This window comes from Carlito syrichta, unplaced genomic scaffold (assembly GCF_000164805.1).
Source record: "Carlito syrichta isolate Samal-C Ts95f unplaced genomic scaffold, Tarsius_syrichta-2.0.1 Scaffold308151, whole genome shotgun sequence".
NCBI lineage: Eukaryota > Metazoa > Chordata > Mammalia > Primates > Tarsiidae > Carlito > Carlito syrichta.
In genome coordinates, this window is record NW_007252247.1 from 53,112 (window position 1) to 71,501 (window position 18,390).

Consider the following 18,390-nt stretch of genomic DNA (forward strand, 5'->3'; position numbering starts at 1 on the left):
GTCAAATTTAATGATACGGTAACTTGACTATTTCACTTTGGTTCATGGAAATACCGGGGAATAAAAGAAAACTAAGTAAGGGTTCTTATACTAAGTAGCAGTGAATGTAAATTTTAAAATTTGTTTAGGGTATTCCTTCACTAATTTCTTCTTTAATGATCTCAGTTTCCTTCTCCTTAACAAGTATGGTTTTTCTCTTCTGACTCATCCTTCTTTCTTTTGATGTTGGTTTGAATGGCCACTCTGGGTGGAAAAAAATGTCTGTAAGATCTAAAATAAAGTTCAGAGGCCTAGTCTGTATTCTGACAGGGCAGGCTGACCACTCTGAGTATGCTTTCTGGCTGAATCAGCAGGGGTGACATTTCAGCTGGTAGAACAGGAACTATAGGCTCTGGGTGAGCCTCTGAATTGCAGAAAGGAATGAGAAACCCGATGTGTCAAGCAGAGAAAAAATTAAAACGTTCCAAGATGTGTAATTCTTATTTCCTTCCTTTCCATGTACTTGGTTTTTTTTATTAGCACCAATGAACTCCCTGGGTTTCCTTTGCCATCAAAAATGATCCCCCCAACAGCGAGAAGTTATTCTCCCGTTGACGGCAACTAGAAGCTGACAGTGAGTTGGAAGAATGCCTGTGGATCTGATGGTGACAAATTATGCCCCATTTATTTCCATTTCCATTCCCCTGCCCCCAAGAAAGCTTCCACATTCTTCCAAGAAGTACCTCTTAAAAGAGTCTAATAGGTAATCGTTGGTCACAGAGCAAAGGCATGGGTGTTATCAGTCACAGTTTCCAGTTAGAGAAAATAGGAACATAGATTTCCTATATAAACTCATATCTCATCACCGAGTTCACAGCAGACCCAGTTCAGAGCTGGAATTCTTCTAGAAATCCTTTTCCAGCTGAGAGGGCAGCATGGATTCTCCGAAGGCAGGACGGTTCCTCCACATCATCTCAGGAGGACCAGAGGTAAAGAGAAGCTCAGAGGAGAAACCTTCTTTGTCGCTTTGGAGTTCTCATGGTTGCTTGTAATATAATTTCTAAATAATGTCTAAAAATTAGACTCAAGAATATTATCAGGAAGCCTTGATTAAATGAAAATTGGCAAACACCTCAGATACCTTTATCCAGCTCTGTGCAGGAAATCTGGGGTTTACGCTTCAGGAAACATTTGTAATCTACCACGACTGTGCCAGTAGTGCATTGGGGATGGCAGAGAGAGACTGTCTGTTTGGACCTGGAGGGTTGTCATGTGACCAGGAATCAAAGGTGAGGCCGGTCTACCTTTTTAGAAAAACATTCCCTAACAATTGTTGGGACCCTAGGCTAGCTGGATGACACAGGAAAATTCTACCCATTGTAAGTTGGACATTTTCTATTTTGATCATCAAAACTACACTCTTAATTTTCCCTAACAACTAGATTTGAGAAGTGGCATTTTAAGGAAAAGCGACACACCGAGAGAGCGTGAGGGGTCTGGGCGACAGCAAGACAAGCAGCTTGGTTTTCAAGGAGCTTGTCTTCAGGTTCAAGAGACTGGGGCTGACATTCTGTGTGTGAGGTTTTCCTGTGTGTGCATTTCATGGAGAAACAGATGACATTGTCAGCTGCAGATTCATGCCAACTGCCTGAGGGGGTGGCACCATTCACAGGAGGGGAAAGAAGGCAAGAAATGTATAAAAGCTTTTGCGTGTGTGAGTTACGGAGAGATTTTGCAGACCTGGTGGACCACGGCATCAGGAATGAGGTCTGGTGTCAAAGGGATGGGCCAGTCCCTCTAGAGACAGGGAGTGACCCTCAGCCGCAGCTCCACCCACTGGGGATGTCCCATGTGAATCGGGACACTGAGTCACAGGAGACACATTCTGCTCAAAAATTGCCAATTTGCAGTGACTTTTTAAAACTGCTTATAACGATGCCCAGTTTGGTATATAAAGTATTTTAAATGTTAGAAAAGGAAGGACCTCTGTGGAATTGCTGGGGGAAAAGAAGTCACATAATGGATTTTCTGAGTAGCTTTTCTCTTGGTTTTGAAGAGAAATGAACATTGGATTGTGTTTATTGTATGGTGAAGGTTGATTGAATTACTGTGTTCTCTCCTCATTGCTTACATTGTGAGGAAGACTTTTTAGAAATATGTTGATGGTATTTAACTGATTTCTAACAACTCTACCAAGCTTGATCTGCTATCAGAAACAATGCAGATTTCATATTCAAGTGCCATAATATATATAATATATTTTTTAAGACCATTTGTGTCATATTTAAAATATATGTATTTTTAAACTGTCATGTTGCCATTTTGCTGCTGAGAAATGAATTATTTTAAAACATTATGTTTATGGAAATTATTATTCAGAAAAACAGGATTTGATCCATTTCCTGTTTTGCCAGATAACTTAAGTGCCTTATACTTAAACCATAAATTGCACTTATGATCGGACACACGCAGCTTACAGTGTACAAAGCACACTCAAATTCATGATCTCATTTGGGTCTCGTAAGTACCTGGAGGTGGCAGACCAGCTATGCATTGTCACTGCTGCCTTAAAGACGAAAAAACAGAGACCCAGGCAGACTGGAGAAGTGGGTTGGTAGGACAGTGAGAAAGAAAACACCGGTCTTCTCCAGGGTTTTCTCAAACTCAAACGGTGGTCTAACTGAAAAGCCAGTTAGCTCTCATTACCACCACCAAAGGTGAGGTTCAGCCCTGCCAAAAGAAAAAGCTTTCCATGATGAAAAACATTGTCTGACAGTTATGCCATTATGCAAGTGACAGGGAACATTAGCAAATAAGAGCATATCCTGTGGATTCTGAAAACAGTTTGCTGGTAGATAATTATATTTTGGAACAGTGCTACGATCACTTGAGTTGATCTTGGCCAGGGTTCCCAACTATTTCTGCTGACCGAATCCAGCTTTCTAATCGCTTTTCACACACTTGCCAGGTTTCCTTTCAGCAAAGCCAATAGTCTGTCTATTCATTCTCGGAGGGTTTATCAGGTATCTCCTGCAGGCTCATAATCGCGCAAGGTCTTGAAAAATGAAGTGGTAGATCCCAGTTCTGATTTCAGGAATTATTGCTTGTGAGGCCAATATTTGAGTCTTTTCTCTAGTACGTATAAATGTGTGTTTTCCTAGAAGAAAAAAGGGACTGGATATAAAGAGTTCAGTTCTAGAAAGTCAAATGACTTAGACTTGTCACTTCATCACCCTGAGTCACACCTTCTTTGTCTAAAACATAAAGGGACTTAGGTGAGGATTTTTTTAAAGGCCTCTTCAAGACATAAAGTTCTACGATCCAGGGTAATGCTTACCTGGAGTTGGCAGCAGAAACCCCAGAAAGTAACTACTGCTATGTGTCTGCCGTGACCGGGCCAGTTGTGTTTATCACCTTCCCTTCCAGGATGAGACTTGTGCATGCATCATGATGTAAATGTTTTGTGAACTTCACTTGGAAGAAACAGCTCTGTGCCATGAGGCTTGCTTTTCCTTTCTCCTTCGTTTGAATTTGCTCTCTCGCTACTCTCTAAAGAAACAGGAACATAACACGGAGGGCTTAATTCATGCAAAATTTTTATTTGAAAAAATAATCATTTCCTTTTCATAACATTGCTTACATTCGGGAAATAAAAACTGGGAATCCGTGGGCTTTGATTTTAAAACCCAGGCAGAAACCTTAGTTCATAATACAAAGGTATTTTTCCCACTGTTCTGAGATCCGTTCTGGCAAATGGTTCTGGGAGCTGTGTGGTGGTTTATTTTACCAGAAGTGATTCACTGGGAAGGCTTCATCTCATCAGAAACCATGGAAACCCCCAGTACCCCTCTGCTCCCCTCTTAGGGGCGTTCTCCACAGAAGACTGTCTGGAAAGTGTATGTCGCCAGGATGAAGTTAGAGACCCCCAAATACACACTCTTTGAGCAAGATCCAATTCAGAGACATCACTATTTTCAAAACCTGTTTTTGGCTTCCTTCCAGTTTGAAGCCAACACCAACATTCTGTTATGCTTTTCCTGTTGTGGGCGGATTGATTTAATTTTTAATGAGTGATTCACTCCCCATGGCTGTATGTTTTCCTCCTGTTGAGCTGAGAATTAAGTCATGTTTCCTTTAAAAATTCCTTTTGATATAAACTGAGTCATGTGGTCCTCAGCGTTTGAGGCAAGGGGACATAGTACTTAAGCGAAAGCATTTAACCTGCCCTAGGATCTTCAGAAACAGCAACGATGACATCACTGTATGACCAGAACAGTCTCCAGACAGCGATTCTGTCTCACTCAACACTCAAAAACATTATTTTCCATAAAAATGTTTTCAAAAGTTGTGTAAACATCTTGTTTAAATGTTTTTTTTAAAACATCTTATAGGGGGTAGTACAAATCCAGTCCATTTGGGAAGCCATGTGGCAGGTTTCCTACTGGAAAGCCTGACATGTCTGTTTCCCCCACGGTGTTTGCGGGACTTCCTCCCTGTCCACTCTGTTCCCCCAAGTGACCTTCCTCTGCCCAGCTGAAGTCTGGCAATCTTTTCTGGTCCATAATCTTCGTGGACAGTCGTACCAGAGGTTCTCGTGCCATCAGAGCTCTTCAGCACCTGTCGTGAGCCCCACTGCTTGCCAGATTGTCTCTTCTCCTCAACTCCTCAACGCTGCTTCTTCGGGCTGGGTCTGAAGTGCAGGCCACCCAAATTTACAATAAGGCCCTACTGCCTAGCCTGAGCACAAACCAGTGAGCCCGCCAGGCAAAGCAGTCAAGGCTCATCCCCTGCATCCAGCACTTTGGATCCCCCAGTATCAGATCTTACCCAGTGGTACCTGAGAACTTGGAGGCTAGCAAACACAGCCAACGAAGGGCCAGCAGGAGGAGGTGTGAGTAAGAGAAGAAATCAAGAGAGGTTACAGGGGCAGGTGGATTCCTCAGTGGAGTCAGTGGTGGGAAAGATAACACAATCAGAAAAGAGGCAGAGGTCGGGCCTGTCAAGGGCTCAGGAGCCCGTGTGTCTGTTCTAACTAGCCATGTGGCCTACCTTTAAGGACGTCAGTCTCCTTAGCCAGTGGACAGCTGGAGCCACGTCTGCAAGGCTCTAGAATTCTATCTATCCAGGGCCTTGGAAGTCACAGAAAGGTTCTAGCACAGAAGTCATGGTACAACAGGTGATCTCTGTTAGAGGGAAGGGTACTAAAATGTACAAGAGGCAGTGGCTGAGGTTGGTTTCCTTTGGCAACTATCAGCTCTCAACCTCACATCTTAGATCTGGGCTCAGGGCACCAGCTCTCCTGAGTTTAGGGGAGCTCAGGAAACACCTGGGCACCTTCAGGGCTCGATGGCAGGCCTGGAGCGGCACCTGAACTGCTCCTGGTGTTGATGTGCCTGCATCAGAAATACAAATGCCTCTGCTAGAAACCTAGGTGCCACATCTAAAATCCAAATATTGCATCAGAAATCCAAATACCTGGTCAGAAATTCAAGTGCCTGGTCAGAAAACTAAGTACCGGGTAACAATCCGACTACCTCTTCAGAAACCCAAATACCTGCCACACCTTGGCATTTTTAATAATAGTGTGAATGAGAGGCTTTACTTTTTAGTAGAACATATGACCCTTTTCTGAAATTCATCTATGTGTTTTAAAAAAATTAATCATTTCAGTTGGGTTATGGTGCATTTTTAAAAAATATGTCTGCTGTGTATATTACAGTGTCCTTGAGATATTTGAAATTGCCACTGGTCATAGAGCCTAGTGGTCTCACTGGAAATAAGCAGAGGACTGAGCAAATGGCCTCACTGGGATTTCTAATCCAGATCTATGAAAGACAGAGAACTGTATCAAGGATCTCTCAGCAACCCGAGTGCAGTGTCTCCAAGCTTCATAACCCACAGTAAAGGGTTTTCTTCAAGGGCACGGTTAAAAGAAAATTGAATACTCATCTTAGGGAATGAAAAATTGGCTTCAGAGAATGATGGCCCGATGATCCAGACCTATCACTTCAGCTGTAGAAAAATGCCCGTTTTTTTTCCTAACTCCTGTTTCTACTTTATCCATCATTTATATGATGTGTGACACATAACCTTAAACTCACGCTTGGTTGGATCGCTGCAGAGGATGGAGAACAATGGATGTGGATCCCATGCCTGACTGCGGCAGGGGGTGCGGGCTGGCGTCTCGCCCCTGGAGGGCAAGAGGAAACATTGTCTTGGGATCCCTGGGGCCTGGCCAGCACCCTTGATCTCAGGAACCCATGCCTAGGCATGGTGGATGCGGGAATGAATGGACCGATGCAGGGGAGGGGAAGGGAGGAGGAGCTGGGAGAAGACCATTCCCTCCCTGCCTTCCCTAAAGCGCCTGGGGCAGTACTTAGCAGAACAGGGCCGGTTGCAGAAAACCCAGGGTCACTCATGCAAAAGGAGGAAAAGAAGCTTTTTCCTTTCTTCATGTCCTCTCTCTGGACCTGTGACAGTGATGAGTTTCTCTTATGTTTTGTTTTGATTTGATTTGAACCTTCTGCAGAACATCACACTCCCTCAGGCTCCAGGATACTCCTGGGTCTTCGACTTGACGGGTGGAGGGCATGAGTGCGGCCCTGACCTTCCCTGTGCCTGGGTCCAGGCCCCTGCGGGGTGTGGGAGGAGGTCTCCCTTGGTGGTGGGAGCAGGAAGTGGGCAGTTAGGAAGCGGTGAGGAAGGTGAGGAGGGTGACGAGATGTGAGTTGAGGCATCACGTCCCTGGTGCGTGTGCCATCGCCCCATTGGTCTTCACTTACAAAATGCAAGTTCATGGATAAAATTTCTGTGAAGGAATCTCAAGGCAGCAGTTGCAGGGCATGGAGTCCCGAGCATGGAGGACTCCCTTTTGAGGGCGGGCCTGAGTGACTACTCTGGTCTCACATCACTGAGGTGGGCTCTGGGCGCAAGAAGTGATGGTCAGAGCCCTAGAGTGTCCACCCTACTGGTTTGCAATAAGGAATTTCTTCTCTGATGAAGCATGATACAGCTGGAGCTTTGAGTCTCCCTTATTCCATCATTAGTTTCTGGAAGCCTTCCCTGTTCACACGTTCTAATGCTTCTTACCCAACTCCCAACCCCGGGCTGCTGTCTGCCACCCTGTTTTATTTTCTTTATATTGTCATTAAAGCAGTTGCCACGATTTGGAACTGTGGCATTTACCCATTCTCTCCCCGGCTAAAACACAGGCCCCATAGGACAGGGATCTTGTGTCGCTTCCCTCACACAAGTGCTGGCGCCCAGTGAATTTTAGGTGAATGAATGAATTACACTGCTTTATATCCTTTGGGAGGTAAGCTGGATATAAATAAGTAAATGAAGTCAGCTAACACCCCCAAGTGTAATCTCAGTAAATCTTCAGTGATTTTCTCTGTGTAACACCCAGGCTGGCTTCAGTGATTTCTTTCACTGATGTGACCGGGTTTGCTTTGTTCTGTGGCCATACAGGTAGATGTCACATGGATATGGGGGTACTTCTGACTTTCTGTCTGAAGGCAGGGGACAGCCCTGCTCCAGGGCGGTACTGTCCCCAAACTGGGCCAGCCTACACATTTTGGTTCAATTTTGGTTTCTGATGGCAGTTCTTTTCTCCTCAAGGCCCTCGGGATTCTTAAGACCTAAGGGTTGTGCCTACCAAACAAAGCCACCTACCAGCATTGAACTTCTGTGTCTCGAAAAGGGATATGGCTTAAAGTCAGTCACTTAAAGATGTACTTAAAAGCAGGGCCCTCTTGATATACAAAACCGCAGGTCATGCTGGGCATGGTGGCTCACATCTGTAATCCCAGGGCTTTGGGAGACTGAGAAGGGAGGATCATCCGAGGCCAGGAGTTCAAGACTAGCCTGGGCAACATAGCGAGACCCTGTCTCTACTTAAAAAGATACAAATGTAAAAATATATTTACAAATAAAAGCGGCAGGTGCTGTCCACCAAGAAGAACAGATCTGACCACAGCCCAGTCCTGTGGTACATATTCCATCAGGGCAGAGGAACAGGCACTGGCAAAGACCCCTTCCTTACCCAACTTTTCCTCCCCCTCCAGGCCACTCCAGGGAGTCAGAAAGGCTCCGACCATCAACCTCAGGCCACACAAACTTGCACATCTTTCTTCTCAAAAGGGGACCCTAATCTTCATCTGGTTCATGATTCTGTGGTCAGCTGGCCGGATAGCCCACCTGCTCTTGTCTCAAATGCCAGCCTTGGTCTTCGAGAGCCTAGTGTCTCTGTGAAAATTCTTGTCGTGGACATCTTGTTGCAAGGAATCAACACAATTCACTTTTCCTCTCAGGATCATGTTAAGTCCCCTGTGTTATACCCCATGAAGACATGGAACAGTGAATATCTAATTATTTGGAAGGGAGAAAGCGTCTCTAAGGAGGACATGCGATATCAGATGGACACTTCCCGTTGCTTGGCAACACGTAGCTTTACCTACATTTCACCAAAGGCAGTTTAAAAAACTAAAGACACCCCTTCACATAATAGTATATTAAGTGGAGGGTCTCAAAACCTGCTTTGTCAAAATCACTGTTACCACAGTAGAAAATAAGCACCTAAGAGTAAAATCTGGGGTCAGGTGTAGTGGCTCACATCTATAATCCCAGCACTTTGGGAAGCCAAGGTGAGAGGATTGCTTGAGGTCAGGAGTTCAAGGTCAGCTTAGGCAACATAACAAGACCGTGTGTCTAAAAATAAAAATAAAAATTAGCTGGGCGTGGTGGCATGCACCTGTAGTCTCAGCTGCTGGGGAGGCTGAGGTGGAGTGACCGTCTGAGTCTGAGCGGTTGAAGCTGCAATGAGCTGTGATTGTGCCGTTGCACTCTAGCCTTGGTGACACAGTGAGACCCTGAACTCGCCTCCCCCCGAAAAGAGGATTTGGGATGGGTGCTTGTTACATGCTGCACACTTGTGGATAGGATGAGAAAGAAGACAGTGGTGTCCCCGATTTTCCCCAAATCATCCAAACTGTTGAATTAAAGTTTATTCAAATCGCTCAGTCCTGGCAATGCAGTCTCCAATTTGAGAATCCTCTTGAGAGTGTATATACCTGCACTTCCCCAGTTTCTAGGACTGTGGCCCCTCACTATGGAGCCCGTGGCAGTCCATTCCCGTCAGCTCACGTGCCTCCTGGCCTTCATGTCAGCAGCTGAGCTCATGAAGACTTTTCTTTCCAGTGCAGGAGGAGGCCGGGTGACCCACCGACGGCTCTAGCCAGCCACACTTGGGTTCCACGCTCACACAAACAGGGTTGGCATGTCACGGCTGTTGGGAGTTCCTGTAAATGTTGCAGCCCTCATTTCTTTTTGCAGTGGGTGTTGTACAAAGTGTGTCTATTCATTGTGGCAGCCTTCGTTTCAGAGGCCCCCCACAACATTTTTTCCTATGTGGAGAGAGTTTTCTTTTTATTTCTAAAGCAACAAACCCTCTCAGTGTCAAGCCAGGCCAATCTTAACAGTGTCGTGGCAAGGGAGGGAAGGAGAGGAAAGGGAAAAGAAAGAAAAGAAAAAAAAAGGAAAAGAAAAGAAGACAAAGAAATAAAAGAAAAACACACGAAGCAAAAGTCAAACAAACAAATAAGAAGGGGAAAAAAAGATCACGGTACAACCGTCAGTGTGACCCAAACACATGTTAACTTAATGAATTAGGGCCAAACTTAGATTTAACATTTTCCTTGAAGTTTGGCTTTTGTAAATCACCCTTTGCAAAGAGCAGCCTCTGAAGTCCAATCCAGTTAATTTTTCCCCTTGTGATCAAGGGTACCAGTCCCAGGAGTCAAAGTCAATCCTCAGGATCATTTGCAACAAGAGCTAGGAACAGCTGACCACTGCCCTGAGCATGCAGGTACACTCTGAGTTTGCTCACAGGTAACGTTCCAAAATTCAGGTGCTCCAGAGAGGGCTCTGAGTTCAAGGTCATCCCTCCCATGTCCCTGTGCGGCTGCTGGGCCGTGAGGCGTCAGCTTCCTTCCCACCACCTAGACTTACGGGCTGGAGCTGCAGAGTACCACTGGCCTTGAGTTCAAGTTCAGTTCAGCACTCGCATAGCGCACTCATCAGGAGACCAGGGCATTGAAGACTGAGAGGCAAAATCAATAATATTCACATATATTTTTAAGGCAGGGTTCATACAGTAGAGGCCTCGGGGATTAATATAAGTCCATGAATATGTGTCTGGGGGTGTGTACACCAGCACACATAAAAGAGATGCTAGGAGATTCTCAAACATGAATATGGCAAGAGTTCAATTAAAGTGAACTCCCAACACATTTCTGTTATTCCTTCCGCTTTTTGAAAACCATTCCTCAAGCTCTTGATAATAGTAAAAACCCTCTCCTTAAATGGCTTAATAAGGGGAATAAATGAATGTGTTTTAAGAGATCCCTTCTTTTTTGCAATGATACTGCTTCCGTCACATTTACACCAGCATGCGTGGACACCTCCACCTGCCACTGTTCGTCATCACTGGGAGACGAAGCTAAGAGTTCGATGGACTAAGTTTCATGCAGCCGGTGCCACGTGACACACGCGGTTTGATTTAAGTGTGCGGTGTGACTGCGATGGGAAGCGGTGGAACACACAGCAGCCACACTGCAACATCACCATGGCAACCAGTGGAGATAATGGGTCCCTTCGGGAATAGAAAGAGATCTCCAATCCTGTTGCCGTCAGTAGCATTGGCTGTCTGCGGCAGAGATGGTTTTCGGTGATTGTTTCAGAAATTCCTTATCAACAGAAAATGAACAGGCAGGGGAGTTTTTAGAAAACAGAGGAAATTCGCAGGCAACAAACATGATCCTCGAAGTCACCGAGAAAGGCAAGGCAGCGATATGGGAAGCTGAAGTGCCAAGGGCATTCCATCCATGCCGTTATTGCGGTAGCTGTTCAAAGCTTGGTCACTGTCACACCACACAGTGCGCATCTCTGGGAATGCTGGCGATCCGTGCTGCCATCTTTTAAAGCCTGTCCTTTGCTGTCTGGGATTTTTCCTTATCGGAGGCAGAACTGATAGTCAATTGAATGAAATGGAATACGTGAATTTCCAGCACAGTCCTTGGCACTTAGAAAGTACTCAGCAAACAGTACTTCAAATCGAATTCTCAGGACAAAATTAAAGTGAGTACCTGGGGCTGCTCATAGGAATTATAATTGTCTTTCAAAAAAAAAAGACATTGCAGCAACCACCCTTCCAACACAACATGCAGCTTTGGTGCATGTATGTCTCTGTCCCTTCTGAAAGGCTTGAAATTGTGTTGGAACTATTGGTGCACGTTGATAACGCCTGCACCAGTAACCGTGTCACTGGGAAGGGCACATCTTTCTGAATTTGCTGTATTTCCAGGGATAGAGTTCAACCCACAGAATGGGAAATAAATAAGTTACTTTTCAAAAAAAATACACTTTGTCACAGAAATGAACTTGAGAGTAGACCACAGCGGCAGGAGCTTCGGTTTTTCAGCTAACAGAATGAAGAGTAACACTTGCAAGTACATTTCCCTTTTTGTTTTAGGACGGGCTGTAGAGGGAAAGAAAGACATCTCTGATAGGAGAAGTAATCTCATCAAAGCAGCACTGTGTCTGAAATAGCGTTGTTCCTTAAACCCAGGGAGGGAGAGATAGGGCTGCTTTCAACGGGCATAAAGGTTCAGTTATGCAAGATGAACAAGTTCTAGAGCTCTGTGGTACAACGTCACGCTTGTCGTCACCGATCCTGTGTTATGCACTTAAAAATTTGTTACCAGAGTAGATCTCCTGTTAGATGTTCTTACTACAATTAAAAAAAAATCAGCAAAAAAAAAAAAAATAAAGACCTCTAGACCATATGTGAGGAAAGGCACTCGTCACACATGTGCTTGAAAGTCTTTTCATGTTTTCTTCATGTGTAGTTCAGTTGAGTTTTGCTTTCGAAGGATTCTTTGAAAGTATACCATCGGCGATGATTTTTCTTTCAAAACTGAACCTGAACCACGGGGGAAATCATGACTGTGGCTGTTCACTATCCCTTCTTTCTCCCTGCGTGCTGTGACTCCAGCTCGCCCTGGGAGCTGGGTGCTGTGTCTTTCTGTTCCTCTCCAAGCTCGGAGCACAGAAGGACTCTGATTACCCAGCTGGGACTGCCGACTGCACCATCCAACAAGCGGGTTGCAGTGCTCTCCGCAGCCAGACTAAATTTTATGCCACCTCTCCTACTGATTTATTTTAAACTTAAAAAAAGAAAGAAAAAAACCACACTGCTGTGAATGAGAAATTTATTCTTAAGCATGTATTTCAACTAGAGATACACGGTCTCGCCTATACATTTTTCCCTGCTGGATTTTTGCTCTGTTTCTGATGACGGTGTGAGTGCCGGCAGCTGCCACCTCAGAAGGAAAATTACAAAGGGAATACCCACGTAAATAATGTATTGGCTTTCGCATCGGTAGCCTGCTTGGAAATGTTCAGCTTATCAGCCAACGAGACTCCAGTGCTGTGGACATGGGTTTGAACGAGTTGATCACCTAGGGGCTGCTCAGAAAGCCGTGCTCTGTAAGTATCCATGGAAGCACGATATAGATGCGAAATGAGATCTCTGGAATGTTCCTTCTGTCACTGGTTTAGATTGTGAGAGAAATGCATTTTCCAACAGTTTTTTAATTTAATATCAAGTGTTGCTGCTTGTGGCTAATTTGAGAATGTCACAGCAATTCTATTTCTTGTCAAGTTCATGCATGAACTCCTCTACTGGTTTGTAAAACGTCACATCTGTTAGGTGGTGGGCTAACAGTTCTGTACCTATGATTTCTGCTGTTTTGTGTCTTTCTACTTCATTGAATTGCCTTTTAACATATAAGTAATTTCTCTTTCGCTTAAGATATGAGAACTAAATTTTTCTTTAAGCGAAGAAAACATGCTTACCATTTGGGACCTGTATCCTTTCAACTAAATGGAAATGTTAGAGGCATTTTAGGAAATACTTGATATGGAAGCTGACGAACCAATGATTTGAAATGTCACAACACAAAATTGGAGGAAAGATTTTCTCTAACTGTGTTCCTTTTGCCTCTCTCTCTCTCTCTTTTTAAGCATATTGTGTATGGTTCAAGAATGCAACCTTGTGAATGAATAGCATGTTCTCCCAGAGACTATATATTTGATAAATGCTCAAATTGTTTTCAAATTGCTACTATGTGGGTAAGCTCAGATATGGCTTACCTGTGAATTGTTTTTGATACTTATAATGAGACCAGGCTTCCTGCTGAGAGGAAATATTAGATTTCATTCTATGTGGTGCTTCCTTTAAATCAGTTTATCCCAAACCTCAGTCTTTTTCCTGCAAAGCAGAGGTCCCCCAGCTCTGGCACTCCGTGTGAGAGAAGAGTTATCTCTGATGCCGTAAGAATCCCACCAAGCCTCACTCACTTGGGTAACTTTTCAGATAATTCACGTCTCAGAAGGTGATGGTGCCCCAATGACAGCTGCCATCTCTGGGCCATGCCCCCTTCACTCAGAGCCATGTCTGGCAAGAATGTCTGTCTGTGCATTTGAGTCTCCACATGCAGCATCATGAGTGGATTCTACCGTTCTCTTTAAATATTGGCTGTATTTTATTCACACTAAGAGAGAGAATATTTGACGATTTCATCTTAGAGAGGCTAGGGGAAAATAACGAATTGTGTTTACCTAGAATGTGAAAGAGCTTCCATTACCTTTTTTTTTTTTTTTTTTTTGAGTGGGAGTCTCACTCTGTCACCCAGACTGGAGTGCAGTGGCCACTCCCGGCCACCGCAGCCTCGACCTGCTGGGCTCCGGCGACCCTTCCGCCTCAGCCTTCCGAGCAGCCGGAACTACAGGCATGCGCTACCACGCCCGGCTGATTTTTTGATTTATTGTAGAGATGAAGTTTCACTGCCCAGGCGGGTCTCGAACCCGCGGGCTCAGGCAATCCACTCACCTCAGCCTCCCAAAGGCGCGGGATTACAGGCTGAGCCACCGAGCCCGGCTCTTCCATTACTTTCTAGTTGGCTTCTGTTCCATCCCATTTGCTCTGTGTCCAGAAATCTGATTATGTGTGTGCACGCCTGTGCTCTGGGTGGGAAAGCACACAGCACTGAGGGAATAAGATTGTGGAAGTGGGAAGTTTTTAAGGAGCGTTCGCCTTAAGGGTGCTTCTACACCGAGCAGCTTGGTTGTCAGTGTGCTGGAGAAAAACTCATACAAGTAAAATGTGGACTTAGGTAGAGTGCCGGAACTTTCTTTGTATGTAGTATTTTTATCCTGCCCATACACTGAGTGGATTCTGGGCATTTTGTAAAATGTTACTCCTTTTTGATGATGACTTAAATCTTCCAACTCCCAGCTCATTTATTTGGGGACTTTTTGGTGGTGCGTGGTGTTCAGTTACGAACCTGGGGGTGTCTTCTTCGTCTGCACACCAGGAAGACCCCTGATCCTCATGCCCAGGAAGAGGCTGGCACCTGCTTAGGCCCCAGGGTCCTGAGGAAACTCCTCATTGAGGCAAACTAAGGATTGTGCCCTACCTTTCCTGACCCGGAGGATCTCCCAGGGGGTGCTGAAATGTTCTGGGAGGTAACGGGTGGGAAAGCTCTTGGTATTAGGAACACAAGTTGCTGTGAAAATTCTCCACATGTTAGCTGGACCAACGTGAGGAAGCTTGAATAAGAGTCAGCGTTGTAAACAACTGGAATAAGGGTCAGCATTGGAAATGTTATCAGGGATCTCAAGGAGGAAGAGGCTATGGGTTTACACTGGGTTCTCCTTTTTCCTGTCCCTCATAAACAAACCTCCTTTCGCTTGGCAGCAGCAGTGGGATGGCAGTGTTCCCTCTTGCCTGATCTTTGCAGGCTGGACGGCAGTTCTGTCCCCGGCTCCACTTGTACCTGGGAGAGCCTGTCTCCTGCCTCTGGAACGCCAGATCCAGGCTGTGCCAAGGCAGGACTGTGAGCCCCGGGAAGCTGCAGTCTCAGCCCTTGCCCCCTCCAAAATCCAGAGCCCACGTGTCTATTCAGGGAAGAGCTGAGCCGTCATGAGAGTGACCGTGTTCAGCTGACCCTGGACTGCTTCCCGACTGTTTTTTTTTTTTTTTTTGCCGTGACTTCCCAGGGCTGAGGGGATACAGGGGAAGTAGAGGATGAGGCTATGTGGGTGAGGACAGAGGGTTTCTAGGAGGCTGTACAGAGGGGGCCACCTACATGAGAGCTGCCCAGGGATGCGTGTAGGTAAGAGAATGCAGGGGAAAGTCAGGGGTGGGGATCACTGTCTAATTCCAGGGGCCCTAGCATTCAGAACAGGTACGGAAGAGGAAAAACACGACAGTGCGTGGGTTGGCAGGAAAGGTCATGCCCTCAGAACCATGAATAGTGGGAGGACCAATGCCCACTTTTGCTTATTGTCTTCCCAGCTCCTGGAGACCTGCCTGGCGCTTGGTATATGCTCTTGCTGGTCACTTCTGAATGGGTGAAAATGAATTGATGATTGACCCAACATCAGTTGGCTTTGCGGTATCTGGGAGTCACATGTCTTACGTATGATATGTTTCATCTCTCTCCAGACACACATCCGCAGCTACACGGTTGGAAGTGTTGAAAAGTGGAATGGGGCTTTGGCTCAGATACCAGGTTCAAATCCTGGTTTGTCACTTCCTTGCTAAGTGACCTGGGAGGACAAGTCGACCTCTGTAAGGTGGCATCTTCCTCGGTGGGTGACGAAGATGTGTAGATGAGACGATTCTTGTAAACTATTCAGCATCTCTTCTGTATGTGAGCAAGCTCCATAGAGGGTGGTTATTATTGTTTTTGTGGCTATTTCTCTCTTTGTGTTCTCCTAATTATACCGGATGGTTGTCATTTTTTTATTTCTTTGGGAAAAAACGTTTTCAAGTTAGTTGTGCTTTGAGAAAACAAACTTTTAAAAATGTTTTCCAATACATTAGACACATTAGCACCGTAGATTCTAAAGCATGCTGTGTAACTCATGTTAAAACAATACTGTTGCATCTGTGCTGATAACAGAGAAGCAAGAAAGGGAGCAGCATAATGTCAATGAGTAGTTGTTAAGTGTGAAATAATCTTGAACAGCTACAAATTAAAACTACATTTTACTCCATGCATTTGTGGCAGTTCACGCGCGGACATCAGGCTCTGGAGTTCTGCCAGTGTTTTAAAATTAGAACTAAAAAAATGAGACCCAACTTAATTAGTATAAATGTTGCTGTGTAACTTCTAATAATGAGTGTAATTTGCAATACATGCTCACCATGTAATTTAGCACAATGGGACCCACGAAATGCAGGACTAGTATTTAATCAAGAGACATGATTAATACAAAGTATAGAGTTAGGAAGCCTTTGTCAATGGGCACTCATTGGAATGTTCCTATTTCTATCACCCCCTTCCCGACACCCCACCTATTCCCCGGCAGTGTCTGCTCCCTGGTCTGAGAAGAAGAAGCTGTGTCGTCTTCTCGGCTGTGTGACATCAGCAATTTACTCACATTTCCATGCCTCAGTTTCCCTCTCTGTGAAATGAGTATAACAGTGATCCCAATCTCTTGTTATTAGGAGGATTAACGGAGTTACTGCCTTGAAGCACTTGGGAAAGGGCATAGTACACAGCACTCAACAAATGTTGCTTATTCTTGTTTTTGTAAATGTTATTATCCATGAGGCACTCGGATGCTAGGCTGAGGAAGGTGTCTGCCAAAGCATGGTGTGTGTTGGTCCTGAGATGATTTATCTTTATTGAGGTAAAAATTCACATCACATAAAACTAGCCGACGTAAAGCGTACAGTCCGGTGACATCTAGTATATTCACAGTGTTGTGCAACCATCCTCTCTACCTAGTTACGATATGTTTTTTGCTCTAAGAGGAAGCCCTGTACCCACGAAGCAGTCTCTGTTTCCTGCCCTTGCAGTCCCTGGCAACCACCAATCTGCTTTTCCTCTATATTGATTTGCATTTTCTGGCTATTTTATGTAAGTAGACTCACACAAGATGTGACCTTTTGTGTCTGGCTTCTTTCAGGCAGCAAGATGTTCTGACATTCATCTGTGCTGTAACATATATCAATATTTCATTCTTTTCTAGGCTGAATAATATCCCATTGTGTGGATATGCTACATTTTGTTTATCCACTCAACAGCAGATGGATATTTCGGTTATTTCTGCCTTTTGGCGATTGTGAATGGTGCCGTTATGAATATTCATAGACAAGTTTTTGTTTGAACACCTGTTTTCAATTATTTGGGTATACACCTAGGAGTGGAATTTAAACATAATTCTATATTTAGATTTTGAGGAACCGCTAAACTTTCGCACAGTGGCTGCATCACTTTAATCCCTACCAGCAATGTACGAGGATTTCATTTCTTTTACATTCTTGCCAAAGCTTGTTGTTTTCCTTTTTCTCTTCTGTATTATAGCCATACTTGTGGGTGTGAAGGGCTATGTCACGGTAGTTCTGGTTTCCCTGATGACTGGTGATAGTGAGCATCTTTCCGTGTGCATGTTGGCTATTGCTTGTTGGCTTTTTGGAGAACTATCTGTTCAAGTTCCTTGGCATTTTTAAACTGGATTATTTGTCTTTTTGATGCTGAGCTGTAAGAGTAAGTTATGTATTCGGGATACTACATTCTTGGCAGATATATGATTTACAGATATATTTTCTCATTTTGTAGGTTGCCTTTTCACTTTATTGACAGTGTCTTTATTGATGCACAAAATTTATTGATGCACAAACGTCTTAAGGTGATTTTAGATAGAAACTGAGCACAGCAGGGGAAATGTTGAATTATAAGTGGAGAAAGTTCTTCCTTTCTTCATTCTCTTCCAGTCTTTCGTGTACTCAAAGAGAAAGGTTCAGCTTGGTGAACCTAGGTGTGGCTTTAACACCCAACACTTGCTAATATATCTTTTTAACAACGAGAAAGCAGACTTGAGCCGGAAACTTCCACAGGGTCAGTGTTTCAGAGAATTTCCTAGCTGGTCTCCCCCATCTTCACTGAATTGATTGTAAGGGCATCTTTACATCTGACTAGTGATACTGGATTTCTCATTTACACCAATGACAAAGAGTTTCTTCTTAACATGAATTATTTGATGCTTTAAAAAAAATGAATAAGTGACATGACAAAGTTTGTGAAGGTTGTAAGACAATACCAGAATATGAGAACCACTGCTGGATATCCCTGGGCTCCCTGAGCAAAGGACAGGTGAGACATGACCAAGGGCCATCGATCTGGTGATAGGGTGTGGGACAGATGGAGGACTCGGGGTAAGCCAGACGGGAGAGAGTAATTGGGTGACCATTATCAACCATATTCCAGGACTTGTACTGGGCACCATTCCTCGACCTTTCTCATCTAATCCACCCAACTGCCTAGTGAGGTGAAGATG

The 18,390-nt window shown here is 44.6% G+C and overlaps 1 protein-coding gene across 4 annotated transcripts in view; it reads left to right on the forward strand.

Annotated features, from left to right (window-relative positions):
• The first annotated feature begins 858 nt into the window (after positions 1-858).
• The window catches only part of PTPRE (protein tyrosine phosphatase, receptor type E), a 100,403-nt gene continuing 82,871 nt past the window's right edge, over positions 859-18,390 (forward strand). For 2 of the 4 annotated variants that reach the window (XM_021716065.1, XM_021716066.1), the window contains exon 1: positions 859-968. The gene's annotated coding sequence lies outside the window, so the exon portion shown is untranslated. Of the gene's footprint in view, positions 969-12,323; positions 12,526-18,390 lie in introns of those variants that run through there. The other 2 variants (XM_008065072.2, XM_021716067.1) reach the window with 1 other exon arrangement.